Consider the following 17911-nt stretch of genomic DNA (forward strand, 5'->3'; position numbering starts at 1 on the left):
GGGGGGGGCGGGGCAAAAACAAAACAAAACCACCCTTCCTCCACAAGCGCTGGAGGGAGGGCCGGGAGACGCAGGGGAAGTGCGGGGCCATGGTGAGTGAGAGTCCAGCCTGGCCCCGAGCAGGCAGGACTCAGTTGGGCGGTAGGGAGAGTAGTGGGGTGGCCCGCGGGGCCAAGCGGCGGCTGTTCTCTCCCCCCTGGGCAGCGGGACTCAGGAGCAGCTGCTGCTGCAGCTCCCACTGCTGCGGGGGGAGGAAGCGGCTGATGGCCAAGCTCGGCGGCTGCAGCTCTGGCGCCCGGGTCCGAACTCAACCCCCCCGAGCCTGGGCCTGTTGTGGGGACCCAGCAGCGCGCACGCTGCGCCCAACCCCTGGCCAGTCACGTCTGGGCTGCTGCCCAACTGGCGCTATCCCGGGCGGCCCCGGAGTGGGGGCAGCAGGCCCCAGTCCCCCCGGCCCGCTCGGGTCCCGCAGGGGAATGAACGGGCCTGGGCTGCCGATGCCTCCACCCCAGGGCCGCTGCAGGATAGCACCAGCTGGGCAGCAGACCAGACATGACTGGCCAGGGGCTGGGCGCAGCGTGCGCGTTGCTGGGTCCCCACAGCAGGCCCAGGCTCGGGGGGTTCGCGGGCGCCAGAGCCACAGCCGCCGAGCTTGGCCAGCAGCCGCTTCCTCCCCCTGCAGCAGTGGGAGCTGTAGCAGCGGCTGCTCCAGAGTCCCGCTGCCCAGGTGGGGAGAACAGCCGCCGCCTGGCCCTGCGGGCTGCCCCCCTACTCTCCCTACCGCCTGACTGAGTCCTGCCTGCACTGGGGCCAGCCCCGACTCTTACTTACCCCAGCCCCGCGCTCCCCCTGCGTCTCCGGGGCCTCCCTCCAGTGCTTGTGGAGGGAGGAGGAATGGTGAGCCTGGGGAAGAGGCGGGGATTTGGGGAGGGAGCCAATGGGGGGGAGAAGGGGGCGGGGGGGGCGAGCACTTCCGGGCTCTGGAGCATTTCCTTGTTTGTCCAGTGTCCCAACCGCATATTGGTCGGGACGCGGGACAAACAAGGAAATATCGGGACAGTCCCGATAAAATCGGGACGTCTGGTCACCCTATTTTGGATGCATCAGGAAGTTTGGAAATGTTTACATATGATCTAGGTGAAGGACTTGGACTAATGATCTTAATTGAGATCTAACAATCTCTATAATGTTTCTTCTTTAAGGGTTGTTCCCCTTCACCAATATTACAAGAAATAGGGAGGGACTCACTGAAATTAACCAGAAGCAAATTTATGGGATTCCACCTTACTTTTCACTTTGTCTCATTCTTTATCTCTCATTGTCATGATGTCTTTTATGCCATACCCATGCTTGTAACTCCTTCCCAATCCCACTGCACAAGGCAGCTGTTCTTTCTGCTTACTCTTTATTCGCTTCTGTGAGGTCCACAACACCGATCCATTTCAGTTAAAGGCTCTTTTTATGTTAGTAACGCTTAATAAGATAGAGCCTTTGTCTGGGTCTCTGAGCTTGTTTTGTCTGTCTATTTAGAACAAAAGAATGGCCATAGTAGGTCAGACCAATGGTCCATCTAGTCCAGTATCCTGTCAGATGCTTCACAGGGAGCGAATAGAACAGGGTAGTTGAAAACTGAGAATGCTCAACAGCACTGATGATCAGACCTCTTGTTTGATCTCAGTTTGACTTGTCTATAATTATTTGTTTAAAACAAACTGATGCAAAAGAACTCAGTGCTTTTAATGATTATCCTAAGAAATTTTATATATAATACATATAGAAACAAAAGCTCATGCACAATGTCTTTTATAATCACTTACTTTGATTTAAAGTATGCTCCCGGGGACTTTAAAGTGAAATCTGTTACCTTGTTGAATTTTGTTTTGTCTTCCTCATGTACGAACACGGCTTTGCTTCTTAATGCAGTGTTGACAAAAGCATCCAGTTGGACAATCCCAAGAACGGCCAAATTATTTCACCATGAAGAAAGTTAAAAATACTTACAGTAGCCAATCTGCATAATAGAACATCTGTTTGCTTTAGCTCAGTGAGCTTTTGAGGCCTAACTTGGCAGAATTTTGAAATTCCTGGTAGTTTAATTTGTTAGTGTTCTTGCTGACCTAGGAAAAGCAATTCTTACCCAGTGCAAATACAAAGGATCCTATTACGTAATTTTGGAGACAAAAGCTATATGAATGGATTTTCTTTCTTAATACAAGTGCTAAACTTGTGACTTTTTTTTTTTTAAAGTCACTGAAAAATTATTTGGGATGAAGCAAAATGTAGACCTTGCTCACCAATCGCTTTTAACTATTTTGCTGATATGTTATCTATTGCTGGTACTTTCCCAGGTTTCATTTTCATAATAATAGCATGCACTACTTGCTTTCACAGGATTGATGGCTCTGACTCCATACTCTCTGTCATCTTGTATTATAGTTCGGTAACAGGGTGCTTGGAGGACCAGGTGGGCTAGTGGTTGGTGCGCCTGCCTGCCGGCTCTTTGTTTTCCTGGTCAAGGTGCCTCAGGGCAGGTCTTCACTACAGGGGGGGGGGGTCGATTTAAGATATGCAAATTCAGCTACCCGAATAGCATAGCTCTGAATTCGACCTATCGGAGCCGACTTACCCCGCTGTGAGGACAGCGGCAAAATCGACCTCCGCGGCTCCCCGTCGACGGCGCTTACTCCCACTTCCGCTGGTGGAGTAAGAGTGTCGATTCGGGGATTGATTGTCGCGTCCCAACGAGACGCAATAATTCGATCCCCGAGAGATCGATTTCTACCCGCCGATTCAGGTGGGTAGTGTAGACCTAGTCTCAGTCTTTCAGGCAGTGGGAGTAGGGGGACCTAGGCCCTCCCACTCCACTGGGTCCCAGCCCAGGGCCCTCTGAGTTGATCCTGAATGGAGGGAACTCCAAGTAGGGAGTCTGAGTCCACTGCCCTGATCTCCCTTCAGTTTGGTGTGTGGCCACTATAGTCCAATTTGCTGGGGTGGCTTGCTTCCTGTGGTGCCCTCTCATGGATTTTGGGCAGTGTCCTGCTGCAGTCCCAGGGTCCTTCAGGCAGGGCAGCCATGAATTTATTGAAGCCAAACCCCACAGCGTCTCTGGTCTGCAATCACCCCCTTAGTTGCTGGAGGCTCAGAGGTCTCCTCCACAGTCTCCCTTAGCTGGGAGACAGAATGTGCTCCTTGGAGGCTGCCTTGGCTGCCAGGTTGGTAATCCATCCTTTCAGGTAGGGTGGTAGCTAGCTCCTGCCTCTTCACCATTCAGCCCTGAACTGGGCCCTGCTCTCACCTTTCCTCCTCCAACCCTCCAGGCCTGGGATTGGCTGCAGGTATAATGGGACAGGGCTAGCTGGGCCCAAAGCTCTCCTTCACATCTGCTGTGCTGGCAGGCAGTTTCTTCACTTCGTGCAAGATGGCTCTGGTAAGGCCTACAGATTGACACAATCTCTCCACTGGCATTTGATATCACTTTGGGTAAGGACACTGCCATTATGATTTTTATTATGTTTGATCACAAGTGTAATGGGTCAGTCACCTCTTGTGTGCTTCCTAGCAGCTAGGTGCAGTCCTACAATCCTTTTCTTGTCCCTGGTGCCCCCTGCAGGCTGCCAGTCAACTTTGGTTGGTCTTCCATAGCTTGGCCCTCCAGCCAAGACACACAGTCCAAATGAACCCCTTCTGGGGGTAGCAAAGAGTTAAATAAATTGACAATCCCATCATCCTTGCTAGGTTCTCCAGGATTGTCCCCTTTGTTGGGATTTTTGCCACTGTGGCTTGCAGGGGGACCTAGGCCTGGCCACTACTACAGTTTCTAACTCAGGGACCCTATAAACAGCAGGTACGCCAGTACATTGCTGCTTCTTCCCTTGGCCTTTTTCTACCTGGCCTATTTTAGGTTCACCCTTATCTCAGGGTTAAGGTTTGTAGGTCCTCTTTGTCTCTGCAAACCCAGCTTAAACAAATACAGCCAGAACCAAACTCTGGTTATCTCTCAAGCGCCTTTGGCCAGAGAGACATACCCTTCCTTTCCCCTCTGCTCCTAGATGGGAACTGAGCTGCTAAGAACCTGCAGCTCCTTTTAGCTGAGCCTGCTGGGCTCTGTTTGGCTGCTTCTGTGAGGCCTCTCTAGGCATGTCTGGAGAACCCACCTTCACTGCTCCTGGGGCAGTGTGTAGTGGGACCCCACAGGGCCTTCCATAGGGAACTACAAAGCCCAGGGACACCCCATTACAACAGGGAAAACATTTTTTTGTAAGAAGTCTGATCACTGTGAACATACCTTTTGTATTATTACTGTCTTTGTAATTCTCAAGTACCATGCATTTTGCCCTTATAAAGTCTTGTCTCTTCTAGTTTGTCTTTTGGATCTGTCTTCTCAGTTTCTTTTACTCTCTCCCATATTCTTCAGCTGCCAAACCATTGTCTTTCTCTTTGTGTTTTTTTGCAAGCTTGAACACTTCACAGTTAAAATGCAATTGGAGGTCACAATTAATGGTCAAGTTGTAAAGGCAGTAGATGAATTCAGTTATCAGGGATCATATATATCCAACCAAAGAAGGTGTTCCAAAGAAATCAGAAGAAGACTAGGAATGGGTTGCCCCGCCATGGCATCCCTTATGAATGTTTGGAAAAGCCATGGCATCTTGAAATATACAAAGGTTCAATTGGTGAAAAGCCTAATTTTTTCCATAATGATTTATGGATGTGAATCATGGGAAATTAATGCTGCTTTGACAAGAAGAAAATTGAAGCCTTTGAGATGTGGGCTGGCAAAGATTCTGGATGGAAAAGACGACAAATGCTTATGTTAGAAATATGATTGCAGAGAAACAGACTCTGCTTTCAGAAACCAACAGATGTAAACTTACGTATTTTAGTCACATCAAGGATAGAGATGAAAATAACATTGAGAAAGTTATCATGGAAGGAATGGTGGAAGGTCTTCATAATAGGGGTTGACCAGTGAGGAGATGGTTAAATGGAATGCTGCAAATCACTGGGAGATCAGCTGCTGAGTGCTTGAAGTTAGTGATGGATTGAGAAGGCTTTTGAAAATTCTGTTCTGGTGTCACCAGTGACATGAATAAATGGATTTTACTTGTTTAAAAGGTAGTCAAAAATATGACCTATCAACCTTCAGAGAGGGCTTGACTTTTTTCTGCTGTTTTATTCCCATATCTTATTTTAAAAATTGTTCTATTTAGTAATTTTAGAAATCCCTATACTATCAGACCTGCTTACCCATCAGGCACTGCATATGTCTCTTAAAACTTTCTTGTTGAGTGTCTTGTTTGCTGTTCTCTAGTGTCTGTCTATCTTTTTGACAATAATATAAGAATAAAATTAAAACAAAACATTTAAATCATATTTTTTCTTTCCGGAATAAAATAAACTACACTTCTTCCTGTGCAGAAGCAGAGGAGCGTAATAGAATCAATGTAATCAGAGCAGGTTACGAGATGAGACTTGTAATTGCCTGTAGAGACTCCATGTCATTTATCACATCCATAATACCTGGCAGGCCTGAACTTAATTGCATTTTACCCATTAATGCCTCAGTCCACTATTCCTTATATAGCAGTGGCTCTCAAACTTTTTTACTGGTGACCCCTTTCACATAGCAAGCCTCTGAGTGCGACGCCCCCCTTATAAATTAAAAACACTTTTTATATATTTAACACCATTATAAATGCTGGAGGTAAAGCAGGGTTTGGAGTGGAGGTGGACAGCTTGTGACCCCCCCATGTAATAACCTCACGACCCCCTGAGGGGTCCCGACCCCCAGTTTGAGAACCCCTGTTATATATGAAAGACACTTAATTCAACTCTTTGGAAGTTTTGCCTATAAGGGGACTGCAGGAGGATCACTAAGCTTTTAAGGATACTGGGAAAATAGTTTTGAGAATCATTTGCACTTGACTGCTGCTAATCAGTTCACAGGATTATTAACAAAACATCTTGTTTCTGTTTCTAAGGACTGAAAACTTGTTCTTTAGTAGTGTTAACCAAAAAAGATGCTGAGGCAGGTTCATTCTCATGGTTAAGTACTTTCAGTAGTTCCTCCTTCTCTGATTCACGTCATTATTTGGTGGATACTGTACCTGTGAAGCAATTGAACCTTTATTTGAGACTCGTTTATGCACAGACGTCTTACTCATGATAACTCTATTGAGGTCTTTTAAAAATTAATTTACCTATGTAGCCCATTAAGGAGATGAGTATATATAAGAATTCAATATAAGAATAGTTCTGTAGGAAATCACCGTGTCAGATTAAGGAGAGATGGTAGCGTAGAAATCACATGTAACTACAGGGCAGGTCCCTGCCAGAGAAAAAGCTGTGAATTTTTTTCTATTTATTTTTATTCGCATTAATGAGAAAACAAAGCATGTTTTATTCATCTATTCAGTATTTACCATTGAATCACTTGATGCTCTGCTAGCACCGTCCTGGGTATGTTGACATTAGAACTAGTGTTGCCATTTGCTACAAGTTCTTGTTTCACTTATTAATACAGCTTTTATTTTGTACTTAAAGTGCAATTATTTAGAGGACCACTTTTTCAAATTGTTTTTGTTACAGTGTGCAATGTTTGGTCTCAAGTTAGTCAGAGACACCAATCAGAAGATGAATTTTTGAGAAAGAAACTCTCTGAAGTTTGTTTCACTGATAGCCTGTCCACTCTGCATTTCCCTTCCTCTAGTTAATGGTAATTAAGCACCAAATCCAATACACCCACAGTAATTCTTATCATTCCAAGTTTACTTCTCTGACTTCTAGTCTATACCAAAAGAGTTTCTTGAAATAAATCCTTATGAGAGAGGAGGTTTTTTTTTGTCAGTTCTTATAAATCCAAATAAATATTCCTTTAAAGAGCTAAGGCTAAATTGTAGATGCCGACCTTCCTTGACTGTCTGCCTTAGCAAGGAGACAGCTGCTTTCCCTCAGCCCACCAATTGAGAAAGGGAGGAACAATCATTGATCTACCCTTCAGGAGCTCAACTTCCAAATTCAATTTAAAGTGACTTCTGAAGCAATCACCAGTGGCCTGGAAATATCTCAGCACTGTGTTTACTATCATTTGGGTTTTGCCCTGGTGTAGAATTCAGAAGGGTGTGATTCTGGACTCATGGGGTTTCCCTTTGAGCATTGAAGGATTTGTGTCATATATTAGATGGATTTTTAGGTAGCGCACTGATTTGATATATTCAGAATAGCAAAACCTAGCAGCTCAGCCTCTTCTGAACTTCATTATTTGCCTTCTTGGGGATCCTTCAGGCATACTGTTTACTTTAAGAATAATCTTTCACATCCAGCTGCAAGACTGATGACATTGTGCCTTCCAGGAAAGGGTTTAATTCAGGAGTTTCTTTATCTGCTGTAGTCCTCAGAATCCGAATTTCTCTCTAGATTGCTGCTTTGGAAATCAGGTAATCTTGCATCGCTATTCTTTAAATAATCTCCAGTATAACATGACCAGCTTTGCAACATGCTATTCCACTGACTTCATTCTGATGTCCACATTTTTGATGTTCTTATCTGACTTCTCCAAGTGAATTCCAGCTCAGTGACTATCTTTTTTGTTTGTTTTCCATCGAAGTGAGAATTCTTGTGATGGACATCTGACTTAGAAATAATTAGCACCAATCTGGTATGAATCAAACTTTCATCAGAATCAGAAGTGGAGGGGAAATTACATACGGTGCATATTAAAATAGTGTAGCCTCTGTGTGATGTTTTTGAAGCACTCTGTTGGAAAAAGTCTAATTGGATTTTGATCTAGCCTTTTGGCATCTTGTCTCTGCACAAGGATTAAAAAAACAACCACTCTCTTCTTGGCCAATGTTTTTTCCAGTTGTAGAAACATCACCAGCTCTTTAAAATAAGGTATAAAAAGGATTAACTGTTTAAGTGTGTAGGAATTGTGTTGAAACATGTTCTCAGGTTGTGGTACTTTCTTTTGTAACTAATTTTAACTCTGCTCATTGCAGTCTTTGCCATCTGAGCAGGTCATTTGTTGTAAATCATGCCGAATAAATTATGGGGCATTTAGTGATACAAGTTACTGTTCTTCTTCGAGTGATTGCTCGTGTATTCCACAATAGGTGTGTGAGCTCGCCATGTGCACTGGTGCCGGAAGTTTTTCCCCTAGCAGTATCCGTAGGGGGGAGTGCCCCTGCGTGGTATAAGGGGAGCTGCGCGCTCCCCCCACCCTCAGTTCCCTCTTGCCGCCAGTGAAGGTGTGTCGGAACTGCTCTGCTCCAGCTTTGCTGTGGCTCGTCCCCAGAACTGTTCATTCATTTAGTACCTGTAGTTAGTTAGCGTAGTTAGTTTAATTGGTCAGCGAGCCCGGGCCAGGGCATGTCCCAAACCCCGGGATTTAAGTCATGCGGTTCTTGTTGGTGTTCTATGCCAAGAAGCGACCTGCACACAGACTGTTTGTGCTGCTTGGGAGAAACACATATCAGCAAGATTTGCAAATCGTTTAAGCCTCAGACCAAAAGAGAAAGGGACATTAGTCTCCGAGCCATTCTGATGGAGTTGGCGCTGACCCAACCCTGGCACGCTGCTCTGAGCCAGTACTGGGCACCGTGGTGTCGGTACACGGCGATCCGCCAGTGCCATCGACTAGTCAGCACCACTCCCCATCCACGGGGCGCACCAAGAAGGCCAAGAAGTCTCTCTCTGCTCAGCGGCACTGAGGGAAGTCGGGGACAGAGGCTAGGCCCATGTCGGGCAGTCCTCGATCCCCACTGGCAGTAGGCCTCCGACTCACGTAGAGCGGAGTAACCCGGACCCTTCGGAACAGGCCTCTCTGGATGCCGTCCACACCCAAAGCTCTCCAGGCGGCCCGGGACGTCTTGTCCATGCCAGTGCCCGGAGTGCTGCCGATGTCGGCCCCACGCTCCAGAGGTAAGCCACCACTGGGATCTCCACAGTCGCCCCTGGCTCGGTACCGTTCTCGGTTGAGGGAACGTTCCCGATGCTGATCACCGCCCAGCATCCGCTCAGGGCAAGGTCCATGTAGTGGCACTGAGCGTTGTGGCTGGCCCAGTAGTACCAGTGGGCACCATGGCCTCCAGCGCAGCCCCCGGTGGGAGCTCGCTTGGTGGCCGGAGCTTTGGAAGCACCATCGGCCTCCCTCTCCAGACCCCCACCAGAAGAGTCAGTCAGGTGGTGGATCCTCCAGTGCTAGCCGACACCCAAAACACTGCACCGGCTTCTTTGCCCTGCCCTGAGGAGGCAATTGCGGCCCTGCCTCCCTCCATCCTGCAGGAGGACTTCAGGGCCCTCCAAGAGCTCTTAAAGAAGGTGGAAGCAAGCCTCTACCTCCAGGCAGAGGAGACGGAGGAGCCCTCAGACTCCTTGTTCAACGTGTTGTCCCTATCGGCACCGGGTAGGGTGGCCTTGCCGCTCCATGAAGGGGTGGCTAAAATTTCAAATGCCCTGTGGCAAACACCAGCCTTGTAGGCCCCATATCAAAAAAGGCAAAGTGCAAGTACTTTGTACCCACTAAAGGGTATGAGTACCTATATACCCACCCGGCGCCCAACTCCCTGGTGGTCGAGTCGGTCAACCACAGAGAACGACAGGGTCAGTCAGCCCCGACCCCAAAAAACAAGGACTCTCGGAGACTGGACTCTTTCGGAAGAAAAACGTCTTCGAGCTTCCAGTTACGAGTGGCAAACTATCAGGCTCTCTTGGGTAGGTATGAATTTAATCTGTGGGGCTCCCTGCCTAAATTTGAGGTCTCCCTCGAGGAGCGCGATAAGAAGGTGTTCAGGGCGCTGGTGGAGGAAGGGGCAACGGCAGCTCAGGCTTCCCTGCAGGCTGCCTCGGATGCCGTGGACACGGCCGCACATTCAATGGTTTCCACGGTGTCCATGAGACGGGCGTCATTTCTCCTGCTCTCTGGGATCTCCAGCGAGGCCCAATCTTTCATGCAGGATCTCCTGTTTGATGGGAAAGCTCTGTTCGTGGAGGCAACAGATACAAGGCTGCATGGCATAAAGGACTCCCGCATGACCCTCCAGATCCTGGTCTCTATGTCCCAGCTCCGGTACAACCTAAGTTCAAGCTGCAGCAGACTCCGACCCCGGCCGACCTCCCGAAGTACGAGGCCGCCCATAAGAAGCAATGGGACTATAAGGGACGGGCAGTCTCGGCCTGCCCCCCAGCCTGGACCCTCCAGGGGCAAGCAGGCGGGGAAAAGGTGATTTTGACAGGATGCGCGGGGGCAACCCGCCAGTCCTCATCAGGGATCAAACCCCAATAAAGCTTCTCTTCTCCAACCGGTTGTGTGCTTTCCTTCCACAATGGTCTCGGCTCACTTCGGACCGATGGGTCCTCAACACCCTCCAGTTTACCTCCTCCCCGCCCAACCACCTCTGCCCCGGTCCCTCCTGGGGGACCCCTCGCACAAAACTCTGCTCAAGCAGGAGGTGGGGTGGCTCCTAGGACTAGGAGCAATAGAGGCGGTCCCCAAGGAGTTCATGGGCAAGCAGTACTACTACCATTATTTCCTTATCCCAAAGGCCAAAGGGGGTCTCAGGCTCATACTGGACCTACGGAGTCTGAACCAGCACATGGTGAAGCTCAAGTTCTGCATGTTCTCCCTGGCCTCCATCATGGCCTCCCTGGATCCCGGGGACTGGTACACTGCCCTCGATCTACAGGACACATACTTCTACATCCATGTATTCAAGGGGCACAGGCGCTTCCTCCATTTTGTGCTGGGACAAAATCATTACCAATTTACGGTCTTCCTGTTTGGGCTGTCCACTGCCCCCAGCGTGTTTACAAAATGCATGTCGGTAGTAGCGGCCTACCTCAGATGGTGGGGGTACAGATATTTCCCTATCTGGACGATTGGCTTGTCAAGGGCACCTCCCAGTCGCAGGTTAGGGATCACATGGCACTCCTGTCCATGTGCACCGCCTTGGGCCTACTGGTAAACAACACCAAGTCCACGTTAGTCCCGGTTCAATGCATAGAGTTTATTGGGGCACTCCTGGATGCAGCATCGGCCAGGGCCTCCCTCCCACCAGACAGGTTTGAGACCCTGAAAGGTCTCATTGACTCAGTCACAAGGTTCCCAGTGACAGCAGCCAGGGTTTGCCTGCAGCTCTTGGGTCATATGTCGGCGTGCACCTATGTGGTCTGTCATGCCAGACTCAGGATGAGGCCCCTCCAGCTCTGGTTGGCCTCGAATTTCTCCCAGGCTACGGACAGGATAGACAAGGTCCTCACCAAGCTGGACGCTGTGATTACCGCCCTGTGATGGTGGTCCACCCCAAACAACATGCTCCAAGGGGTCCTGTTCAGGGACAGGGCCCCGTCGCTGGAGCTGGTGTCCGATGTGTCAGACTTGGGTTGGGGAGCCCATGTGGGGAGCTTTCAGACCCAAGACCTGTGGTTGGCTCAGGACATGACCCTACACATAAACGTCAAAGAGCTCAGAGCGGTGTGGCTGGCATGTATAGCCTTCCGCTCGCACCTGGAGGGCAAGGTAGTCCGGGTCCTCACAGACAACATGGTCTGAATGTACTATATCAACAGGCAATGCGGGGCCCGCTCCTCTGCCCTCTGCCTCGAAGCCCTCAGGCTGTGTCACTTCTGTGTAGCCCATGACATCCACCTGAAGGTCTTCCACTTACCGGGTGCCTGCAATGAGAGGGTGGATCACTTGAGCAAGACTTCTCCTTGCAACATGAATGGTGCCTCCACCTGGAAGTGGCCCACCGGTTCTTCCGAAGGTGGGGAACTCCCCAGGTGGACCTATTCGCAACTCAGCAGAACCGGCAATGCCCCCAGTTCTGCTCCGGAGGGTCTGGGGAGGGGTGCTATCTCTGATGCCTTTCTCCTGTCCTGGTCAGGCCGGCTTCTCTACGCCTTCCCCCTGTTCCCTCTAATCAGCAGGGTCCTGGAGAAGATAAAGTACGACAAGGCCCGAGTCCTCCTGATTGCCCTGGCGTGGCCCAGGCAGTATTGGTATGGGATCCTCACGGCCTGGTGGTAGCTCCGCTGTGGCTGTTGCCGCTCCACCCGGACCTGCTCTCACAGGATCAGGGCCGCTTCCTCCATCCGAACATAGTGGCTCTTCACCTTATGGCGTGGCTGCTCAGTGGTTAGGTAGAGAGGAAAGGATGTGATCAGAGCAAGTTCAGCGCATCCTCCTCCAAAATAGACAGCCCTCCACTCGCCGCGCATATTTGGCAAAGTGGTCCTGGTTTTCTAGGTGGGCGGCAGACCAGGGGGTCTCCCCGGTGACTGCCCCGATCCAGCTTATCCTTGATTACCTCCTCCACATGAGGGCCCAGGGCCTGGCGCCCTCATCCGTCAAGGTACACCTGGCGGCCATATCGTCCTTCCATCCACCGGTGCAAGGACACATGGTGTTTTCCCATGCTATGACTGGCCGGTTCCTTAAGGGTCTAGATCATCTTTTCCCGTATTCTAGACCCCTGGTTCCACAGTGGGACCTAAACCTGGTGTTGGCTCGTCTCACGGGGCACCCATTTGAACCACTGCCCATGTGCTCCTGGTCTAATCTCTCGTGGAAGGTGGCCTTCCTGGTTGCTATCATGTCAGCCAGGTGAGTCTCGGAGCTCAGGGCCCTGACCTCTGAACCACTGAACACTGTCTTTCATAAGGACAAGGTCCAGCTCCGCCCACACCCTGCGTTCCTCCTGAAGGTGGTCTCCGCCTACCACATGGGTCAGGATATTTTTCTACTGGTCCTCTGCCCCAAGCCTCACGCATCCAGTGAGAAACGCCGTCTCCAAACGCTTGACGTGCAGCGGGCTCTGGCTTTCTACCTTGAGCGGACTAAGCGGTTCAGAAAGTCCTTGCAACTGTTTGTTGCCTCACCTTGATTTCCACTCAGCAGCTTTCAAATTGGATCACTTCGTGCATCCATTCCTGTTATGAGCTGGCGGGCGTTCCCCCGCCGCCCATTGTGAGGGCACTCAACCCAGTTACAGGCCTCATCAGCTGCCTTCGTGGCCCACGTCCCCATCTAGGACATTTGTAGGGCCACCATGTGGTCGTCGGTTCACACGTTCACCTCGCACTATGCGATTGTCTCCCAAACCAGGGATGATGCCAGGTTCGGCAGGGCTGTCCTCCATCCTGGAAACTTGTGAACTCCTACCCCCCCTCCAACAAATATAGTTTGTAATCACCTATTGTGGAATACATATGAGCAATTACTTGAAGAAAAAACAGTTACCTTTTCTTTAACTGGTGTTCTTCGAGATGTATTGCTCATGTCTATTCCACATCCCACCCTCCTTCCCCTCTGTCGGAGTTGTCTGGCAAGAAGGAACTGAGGGTGGGGGGAGCGCACAGCTCCCCTTATACTGCGCCAAGCAGGTGCCACTCCAGGGGTTGGGGGGGTGCTCTCCCCTACAGGTACTGCTGGGGAAAAACTTCCAGCACCAGTGCACGTGGTGAGCATGCACACCTATTGTGGAATAGACATGAGCAACACATCTCGAAGAACACCAGAAAAGGTAACTGTTTTTTCACTGAATGATGTGGCAGTCAAAAGCCACAGGACTCGGCTGGAAATGCTTTGAGTAGGATATTAAAAATGCAATTGATGTGAACTATTTGATTAATCTGGATTTTTGCACTCTATTGAATGCTGCAAAATTGTAATGCAAACTAGTAACCTCCACCTTTGAAGAGGAAAAGAAATTAGAGGAGATAACTCCCAAGCTTAAACCACCAGATTTGTGTTTGGTTCTGATTTTGCTTTTTGAACCTGCCTGCTGGGATGCATCTGACATTGCAAATTTTGGGCTTGCAAGCCTTTAGTTAAGCCAAAACTATTAATTAATCATGTGCTAGTCTAGATCCGTGATACTCAGACTGTGGTTCTCGGGCCACAAGTGGCTCTTTAATTACAGCATGTGATATTAAAATACTATATGATTTAATAACAAATCAAGATGCTTTTACTTTATTAATCAATTATAGTTGCTAAAATAATACTTGATCAGTCATTTTGTGTGTGAGATTAATGTGTGTGTAATGCCAATTTTGCCACAGTATGTTTATATTTTTCCCCTGTCATATGGTTTAAAAATGAATATATAGTACTATAATAAATGAAACAATGAATTCACACTACAGCGGCTCTTTTGGCTAATGTTTATTGCTAATTTGGCTACTGAACCACTGAGGTCTGAGTATCATTGTTGTAGTCTGTCTAAAAGAAATTAGAATATGTACCTACACAATTTAAAAGATGATCTCAGCTCTCCACTTTAAAGCTGTTGACTTGCATTAGCTCAGATGTTTTGTAATAGTTGGGCCTACAAATTTACCCTAATTAGGAGCTCAACTGTGAAAAGTAAGTGAAAGTTCATGAAATGCAACAATAACATATAACAACAAATGTTGATGGGAAATGGTGCAGAAAGCAAACAAAGAGTGAACTAGTCCAAATAAAAAGACCTACTGATATAATTGAAGGACTGTGTTAAGATCATGCCTGCTAAACAAGAATGGTGCAACACTGAAAAAAATCAATTAACCAAAATTGGTGTGTCAGAAATAATGAGGGGATGGGCTGTTTCACCTATCACTCCCTTTTGGCGTAATGGGGAAAATAGACAATCAGATGGAGGCTACCACTACACCAGCTGACTCAAAGAAGGGGAGTGAGTGAGTTTTGCAATCATGACTGCTACCTCTATCATCTCCTGGGACCTGGACCTTCTGTATTCCAATCCTGGGAGATGTCCTGATGGGACCAGGCCAGAGAGAGGGAGCCAGATGACATCATCAGCTCCAGCTGAATCCTGAACACCACCTGGGATGTAAGACTGTCTCCCCACCACTTCCCACCAAATGTATCTTTTTTTCTTTCCTACCTTATTTCTTATCCCTCTCCCATTTTTCCTCCTGTCTAATAAGAAGAGTCTGGTGTAGCTGGCCAAGACTGCATATTTTGCAACACTGCTGTAAGCCTGTGACCAGCAAGGGGCAGCTAAAAGCAATGCTGTGACCTAAACAGCCTGATGCTGGTACAAGCTTGCCAGATCTTGGAATGGCTAAGGGGTGTGCTGTGCCTGTGTTTTTCCAGCTGTGAGGTTGCAATTGAAAGTCAACTCCAGAGACAGAATCTTCATTCTCTATCTTTTCTGTTCTTTTCTCTTCCCTTTTGTGCGTTTGTCTTGTTTTGTCTTCTAGGGAACAGGACTGGACTTTAACAGCAGCTTCAGCCCATCAATACTAGTCTCTTCCCCTTTCCCCCCGAAATACAAGTATTTCTATCTTTGATACCATTTAAAAGCCTGTTAAACAAGGGGTTTTTGCCTTCTAAAAACTCCAGTTAAAGGGACCAACAAATGTTGTTAAAATGAAAGTCTTAATATTTTACATTTCAAATACTTTAACTGTTTTTCATTTCTGTATTTTTAATAAAAGGTTTAAAAGGATTTTAACGGTGTGTGCACTATACTAAGCAGGCTGAGGTCTCTGTATACCAAACCTTGTTTGCTGTTGGATGGTGCCTTTGGCCCATATATTCCATCTAAATGACTACAGCAGGCGCTAGTCTAAATAGTGTTCATCAATTTATGTAATTTTACTATATTTTTCTCGTAGTTAATTTTTTTTAAATATTCAGAAAGTTTAAAAACCACTAAAATGTCTGAGATATATAGTCTTTGATACTAACATAGCCTATCCTTCCATTTTGAGTGTTTAGGCCAAATACAGAATACCCCCATTCCACTCTATTAAAAGCTGTTTCTTCAGCACAAACACAGATTGCCCTTGTGCTGTACAAGATCAAATACTTGCCTGCTTGTAGATGTGGGTGAGTTAGAACTCTCTTTGGATAAAGCCTGCTTGATTGGACTGAATAATACCAGGAAGCACAACATGTAATCTATTGGCCAGCACTTATGCCAAAGTCTTATAGTCAAGCTTGATTAATGAAAAAAGTTGAGAACAGACACTATGAGATGGTGCTTCTGCAGGTTTAAGAATAATCAGGATTAGAGCCAGTTAGATCTTGGTGGATGAATGCCCCTCCAATATGACAAATCTTTTATTACAAAACACAACAAAATTAGCCTATCAAAGAGAGAGTACTTTTAATCCTGCATTTGTTTCAGTAGTTGTTTTTTCACTTGCATGTTGCGTGGTGGTGTGAGTGAGAGGAGCTGGAAAGCAAAATAGAAATCAGTGTCTCTAAATGGTTGCCTATTGAGCAGTTCTGTTGGTCTGCATAACTTAAATATTTTGGGAACCAAGTTGTCACCGGTCATCCCTGTGGCTACCCTGTAGCACCCCCTCCTCACCTAGAGTGTCAGTGAAGGTACTTCCTTCCTCAGTTTCTCTTCTCTCTGGGCCCCTTAAGAACTCTACAGTGGCAGGAGTCTGGGTGGGAGGTGGTCAGGTCTAGTGATCAGAGCAGTAGTCAGGCCTTATGGTTGGAGCCTGACTGCTAGAGCCAGGGGTCGATACAGAGCCAGAACCAGGAATCAGAGCAGACAGTCAAAACCGAAGTCAGAGTCCAAATGCCAGAGCCAAGGGTCAAGACAGAGTTGGATTCTGGAATCAAAGATGAGGGTCAGAGCCAGATTACCAAGAGAGAAGGCAGGAGCAAGCCTGGGATAGGATGGGTACAAGGCTGGCTGGAGGGCAGAATCTAGGCTGGAGCAGTAGGGCCTGACGAGAGAAAAGCGCAGAGAGTCCGTGGACTTGTGTGTTGAGCAGCCATCGAGCTGCTGCTGAGCTTAAGAAGGGGCCTGCTAGCTTCCTCAGCCAATCTGACAAGCAACCTAGCTGGCTTGTACTGAACATATGCAGCTGCAGGGCCTTACTCTTGGCATCAGGGCCGGCTCCAGACACCAAAGCTCAGCAAGCAGGTGCTTGGGGCGGCCAACGGAGAGGGGTGGCATGTCCGGCTCTTCGGCGACGGATTCCTCAGTCCCTCTCAGAGGGAAGGACCTGCCGCCGAAGAATGAAGCAAGCGGCGGTAGAGCTGCTGCCGAAGTGCTGCAGATCACGATTGTGGCTTTTTTTTTTTTTTTTTTTTTTGCTGCTTGGGTTGGCAAAAACCCTGGAGCCGGCCCTGCCTGACATAGTCCAAAGGGAGGTGCAAGGCAAATTTCCCATACGTTATTAAATTCAAATTAACTTGAAATAAAGTCTTGCCCCTTGGCTCAGGGGTTGGACTGCCCTCCTTAGGACCTGTGGTCTGCTGGGAGCTCTTCCCCCTTAGTTGAGCTTCTCTTTCTGTGAGCACCTCCCTGGAACTGAGACCTGAGGGCCTTTTATCAGGCCTCCGGGCTTGTTATTTAATTAACTTCCTGGATAGGCTCCCTCCTCTTAAATTGGTTTGTTGTCGCTAGTAGCCAGTAATCCCATGACACAAGTATTAGGGAACTGGGATGTTAAGAGAGTAGATCTTTCTCTTATGTAACGGCCCATAGAATGAAAGAGTTTGAGCTACAGATATAGATTGTTTGGCATCTTTGTTCATGGAACTTAATACAGAACAGCTGCAAATACAACTTTTTCCAAATCTTAATGACATAAAAAGTGTACAGTTACAGAGTCCTCCCAAAGTACTTTGAAGAAATTAAACACTAACATTTAAAAAAAAAAGCAGAAGTGTACTGTCTGTTATGGTGTTTGGCTGTTCACTTATTAATTTTCTACTACTTCTGCTTGCTTTAATTAGTACTACCAACATCCCACTCAGTCTCTTCACCAGTTTCTAAATACTGTTGCTTCAGCTATTACAAAGCAAGTGCAGCCACTCTGTGTGTTGTCTTGCTCGTTGCATGTAGCAGGTTTTGATTCAAGCGAGCACTATGTGAAACAGCATTTTTTCTAGACAGTTGGACAGGAGGAGCAATTTCTAAAATTTTATTTCATT

Source organism: Trachemys scripta, chromosome 3 (assembly GCF_013100865.1).
Source record: "Trachemys scripta elegans isolate TJP31775 chromosome 3, CAS_Tse_1.0, whole genome shotgun sequence".
Taxonomy (NCBI): Eukaryota; Metazoa; Chordata; order Testudines; family Emydidae; genus Trachemys; species Trachemys scripta.